This window comes from Artemia sp. Qi Xiang Cuo, chromosome 7 (genome assembly GCF_049724085.1).
Source record: "Artemia sp. Qi Xiang Cuo chromosome 7, ASM4972408v1, whole genome shotgun sequence".
In the NCBI taxonomy this organism is placed as follows: Eukaryota; Metazoa; Arthropoda; class Branchiopoda; order Anostraca; family Artemiidae; genus Artemia; species Artemia sp. Qi Xiang Cuo.
Genome location: NC_142800.1, coordinates 2063042 through 2069041, shown reverse-complemented (window position 1 = coordinate 2069041; position 6000 = coordinate 2063042). Strand labels below are relative to the sequence as shown.

General features: G+C 33.4%; 1 protein-coding gene across 1 annotated transcript in view; it reads left to right on the top strand.

Moving 5' to 3' along the window:
- Positions 1–4174: 4174 nt before the first annotated feature.
- Positions 4175–6000, top strand: part of LOC148949852 (uncharacterized) — a 177791-nt gene continuing 175965 nt past the window's right edge. The window contains exon 1 of the mRNA XM_089091955.1: positions 4175–4403. The gene's annotated coding sequence lies outside the window, so the exon portion shown is untranslated. The remainder of the gene's footprint in view (positions 4404–6000) is intronic.

Here is a 6000-nt window from a genome sequence, read left to right as displayed (position 1 = left end):
AACTTTTAAGTTTATTTTCATTAATTATTTAAATACTGGGTTTTTACATTTATGGGCGAGGGAACTTGGCTGATATAATAATTTATTTATAACCCACTTTTATACAAAACAAGCGGAGTAAAGCACACTAAAAAGGAAAAAAATCACTCAAATACACAGAAACAAAGATGACTTAACCCTTAATCACTGACAAAAACACACGGTTAATAATATGGTTTGGGCCTAGGGACACAGGCATTTCTTGTCAAATTATTATTAAGCAATTCAAACGATTGGATAATGTCGGTAGCACCATACTTCTCAATAATACGTGTATTACGATATGAAGTGGGAAGGTACAATAAAAATTTGCAATATCTAAAATAATATTCATTCGCTTAATGACCTTTTAAGATTTAAGAAAACAATGATGTTTCAAATCCGTGATCAATTAATCGTTGCATGAAAAATTGTATTGATTATGCAAATCTTTTAAAAGAGCAGTAATGTATAACAATCAACATAAAAAAAATATGGAAAAAAATTCTGGTCACCCTTTATATATATATAAAAAAAAGGATCTTCAACTGAATGTAATGAGCAACATCAAAACTGGAAAAGAACTGAAACTATTCCATACATGAGGGGGAATGCCTCCTTCTCAAATCATCGCTCTTTCTGCTAAAACTCAAAATTTCGTCACCTTAAGAACGACTGCCGAAACACAAGGGCGTTGAGTTGGAATAAGAATTTTTATTTCAAAGCACTAAAAAAACTCTAGAAAATAGAGCGATGGTTTAAAATCATGCCGGTAAATCCATCTCACTCTCCTTGGGAATTGCCCCCGGAAGATTCCCCACGAAAAATTCCTCCCGCGTAATAACATTATCATCCATGGAAATTGCCCCTGAAAAATGTCCTCGGACAGCCCCCCCCCCCCTAGTAAGTCATTACTTTCACTTGAAACAAACTTGTTTTATAGCTAATTTTTGATAGCATTTCAAACCAAACCGTAAATCCCCCTCCGTGAAAAATTATCTCCAGGAAATTCCTCCCACGGAAAATTCCTCCCAAACTTCCACCCGACCAATATAAGATTAATAAGATTTACAGGATTTACATAGCCAATATAATTTTTCATGCAACGATGAATTAATCACGTATCTGAAATGGCTTATCATTGGTCACTCAAATCTTAAAAGGTCATTAAGCGAGTGAATAAGTCGGCGAAGTTCCTTTGCCCATAAATTTAAAACATGGTATTTAAATAATTAATGAAAATAAACCTAAAAGTTGAAAATGAGTAAGCTGTGAAATGTTAAAGTAGCATTAAAACGTTTTATTAAATAATTATTGCAATTCACTTTCACTAAGTTGATTCACTTTTACCAAGTTAGTTGGAATTTTCCATAGAAAATTCCAACCGCGCAAAATCCCCTCACTGAAAAAAGTCTTGACAATTCCTTCTCTACTGAAAATTTTCCCCGGAAAACGCGATAAATTTGCCCCGAAAATTTTCTCCGCACAGAAAATTGAGAAAATAAGATAAACAAAAAGAAATCCGGATGTTAATCCCGAAAATTTTTCTCTTAAGTAAAATTCCTCCAGAATATCCTGAATACATTTCCCAGAAAATTCCATTCCCACGGAAAAATTCACCGTAGAAAATCGCCCCTCTGCAGAAGTCCCCCCTTGAAAATATCTGCATATTTCATAATAACAATACTACATGTAAGTAATGGGGAGGGAGGGTTCCTATACCCAGAGGCATAGATATTGGACCTCTCAACTATACTGAATTAAACGGACATCTAAAAATTCTGATCGGATGTCTTTGGAGAAAAAATTACCTTTGGAGGTGGGCTAGTTGTCCTCCAATTTTTTGGTAACCTAAAAGGGGCATTAAGACTTTTAATTTCCGTTTGAATCAGTTTTCTTCTGATGTTCTGATGGATTGGTTTGATACCACCACCGCAGGGAAAATAAAAAACAATAAACTCGTATCCGAGATTTTTCCCTCTGGCAACAAATACAAAATTCGGTTTTCATTTTCAATTTTTAAATTAATAATTTCGTGAATAGGAGCTTGAAACCTCTACAGTTGGATTATCTTATATGCTAAATCTGGTGGTGTAATTTTCATTAAGATTGCTTGACTTTCAGGGCATGTTTCCCGCTTTTTTCGAAAATCAGGTATATTTTCCCTGGCTCGTACTTTTTGATGGGTAATATTAAATTTAACGAACTTCATATAATTAGAATCAGCATAAAAAGTCAATTCTTTGATCTTTTAATCGTTGTCAAAATTCTTTTTTTAGAGTTTCGGTTGCTGTCAGGGGCGAATTTACAACATATTCATTAGGGGGGGGGCAATAGGGGTCTACTTTCGAATATTCAAGGAGCATGGGCTATATAATAATTTTTTCTCCACATTACTAGGGGGGTCAACTGCCCCCCTTGCCCCTCCCGAACGACGCGCCTGGTTGCTATTAGGCCGAGTCGCTCCTTACTTACAATTGAAATTCACGAACAGTTTGATTCATTAAAAAAAAATCTTTAACATTTAGTTTCACCTGCATATAATAGAATATGACAAACCAGGGGCACCAGCTCACGAAAAGGCAGGGGGGGGGGCAAGAATTTTCTGACATTTTTATGTTAACGAAGATCAGAAACATATTTTTAATGGTATTGGAGGGGGGGGGGCATTTCTTTTGATGTCTTCAATGAAAATACATAAAACGTATTTTTTTCAAATCTTGGGACGAAGACTTTCCTTGTTCAATTAACGTGGTTTCCCCTTTGTGCAAAACAATATATGTCAGAACAACATGAAAGTCATAACAAAATTTAGGTTGCTCTTAAATTCTGGCTTATGCACAATCCCAAAGCCAATCAGTTTATTGCTTATGAATCGTGGAAACCTGAAGAATAGGCGAATTATAAGAAAGGAAATTATAAATACCATCTTCCAAATTCCAAGCTTATTGAATATGGTCCAGGCAATTCTCTCTCTGTAGTTTTGCCTTCAAGTAAAGACAAGGCTATGGTTGGTAAGTTGTTGCCATGGTAATTCAAAGCTGAGAGAGGAGGAACGCGGGCAAGGTATCACAGGTACAATGGCGGGGGTGGGGGCAAGATTAAAAAAAGAAAATTATGTTAGTCACTTCCTATCTTATAAAAATAGCTTTTTGGGTGGGTTAGAGGGGCAAGATTAATTACACTCGGGGCTACCAGCCCTAGGAACGGCCCTGGCTGTTGCCCCTTCTAGTGGGTGCTTTTGATTTATATATTCTTTAATTTATTGTTTTAAATTATTAACTAATATTTAGATTATGAAATGGAGGGGCCTATAGTTAGTAAATATTGTTTGAATAGTGTGAGAAACGTTACCATGGTTGGGGTCCCGCCCAAAAATTTTAAAAATTACTCTATAGTTATGTATACTTCCTTTAAATTGGGCTGTTTTGGTCTTCTTTGAAGCCCCCTCCTGAATTTCCGGTTTACGTGCCTGAGGGTTGGTTATAAAATTCTATTGATAAGCACTCAAATAATAGTTGAAATAATAATTTCTTAGCCTAAGTTCAGTACGCTCTAATTTGTAATTATTCTTCAATTAAATTTTCAAAACTAGTTAAATGAGAAAGTGTTTGTCAATGCAAAACCTAACCATATATATATATATATATATATATATATATATATATATATATATATATATATATATATATATATATATATATATATATATATATATATATATATATATATATATATATATATATATATATATATATATATATATATATATATATATATATATATATATATATATTATATATATATATATATATATATATATATATATATATATATATATATATAAAGTTGCCAGATTCTGGCTATTTGTTTTATTCTTCTATTATAACGATTGGGTGGTTGTAGATTAGCATTGTTGTGCTTAGTCGAAGCACGAGATTCTGCTAAATATTCAGCCTCTATTCTAATTTCCATCTTTATGATCCTTTCTGAAATATTATGCCAACGCCCTTGTAACTAATAATTTAAGTGTGTTCTTTGTTGTGGTTTTATTGGAGCTTGCACAATAAGCCCACACATGAAAGAGTCTACATCTGCCAAAAATTCAAATATATTTTTTTAGTCTTTTCAAACAGTTCCTCCAAGAAGGAAACCCAAAATAAAATTTCATTTTTTGGCCACCATTTTGTGTGAGAAACGGCTATAGAGCCACAGTGCAAACCCTTTTCACACCCTCTCTTTTCACCCCTCTGTGGTGCGCGGGAAACCCGCCGTGAAACTTTGAAAAGAAGCAGTTTAAATTCTGCTTTCAAAGTGTGTGTTGGATTGTGAAGTTTAGATAGATTAGGAATTTTAACCTCTCTCATCAGTTTGAAATATTTAAGGTAATTATTTGGATCTGCTCTATCGTTTATAGCAAGTTTTGATTTTTTTGGTTTAATTTGTTAATAAAAAATTTAATTCGTCTATTTTAATTCATTAATAAGGAATTTTAGATAGCCTAGGCCCTATAGGCTAATAGGTGTTCAGCCTAGGGTATTCATCCATTGTAGGAAATTCGATGCTAGCCTAGTTTACCCAGTTTCTATTTTTAGCCGTTTAAAATTCTATAGGCCATGCCATCAAATAATTATGAGGAATTGAATTAGGTAAGCTTCCTCCATCAAACATTATGGTGCTGTAATTCAATCTAGGCCTATAAGCCTAGCTTGGCTGGCATCAGTAATGGTTTTAGGCCTCATAAACTTGGGAAGGGGATGGTAGCCTATAAAAAAATTGATAAATTTGCAGTGGGCCACATAATTTAGGCCTAGCTAAGATGAAAGTGAAAACATTTGATGCCTTTTTAGGCCTATGTTCTTTCATAATTCGAGAATTGCTCCTGGGGCTAGTTGCATCTTGAGCCCTTAAAAGGGCTCCAAAGGGGTAAATTTTTTGTTATTCATATAATTGACTTACAAATCAAGTAAACATATCACTCAGTGCCTTTTTTTATGGTCTTTCCAAATATAATAATCATTTTTGGGTAATTTTTTTGCAAATCATATTATTGACTTACAAATAAAGTGAATATACCACTTGATGCCTTTTTTATGCTCTTTACAAGTCTAATAATCACTTTTATGGAAATTCAAATTGAAGCCCTTTTTGAGCTCTTGAAAATGACACAAATATAAAAACCTAACCTAGGTACCTTCCCCCCTCAAAACCCCAAAAAACATCAATTTAAATTTTGTATACACTAATAAAACCACACTATACATTGCATTTCTACAGTGGTGTCTTGCATCATCCTGTCAAATGGGTTTTTCATTTAGTCTTCAGTTTGAGATAGGCCTATATAAAAGAGTGGGTATATTGAACAAGTAGGCCTACCTGCAAAATTTATTGTTATAATTTTCATTTATCCAACTTAATTGTGGATTAAAAAAAGGATTTATTATGAAACAGTAAGTTTAAAACAGATGTTTTAAGCCTTTTTACACCCTATGTATTTTTATATTTTTGTCATTTTCAAGAACTGGCACAATTTTTAGTTGAAGCTGCAGATTCAACAAGTTAGCTTAGTAAAATTATTGAATAGGCTAGGCTATTTGATCAGTATGCTAGGCTAGATGAAAGATAGATAAATAGGTTAGCATAGGCCTAGGCCTATATCTTCACATAATTTAGCTAGGATGAAAGTGAATACATCATTTTTTTAGGCTCTTCAAATTCAATGATTGCTTCTGGGCAAAGTTTCAATTTTAGCCCTTAATGAGACCCTGAAAGTTAACTTACCTTGTCTAGCCCTAGCCTACAATTTTTAGACTATGATGTACAGTTAAAAAAAATAGTCAAAACTAAAAAATATAGAAATTAGAATTTTAAACAAAGCCTTAAATAGTTATGATGTTTCAGCATCCTGTGCTGGAATCAAAAACCAGAGAACACTTGAGAAATATGTAATTTTGGCTATATATTTGCACATGGGGGGGGGGG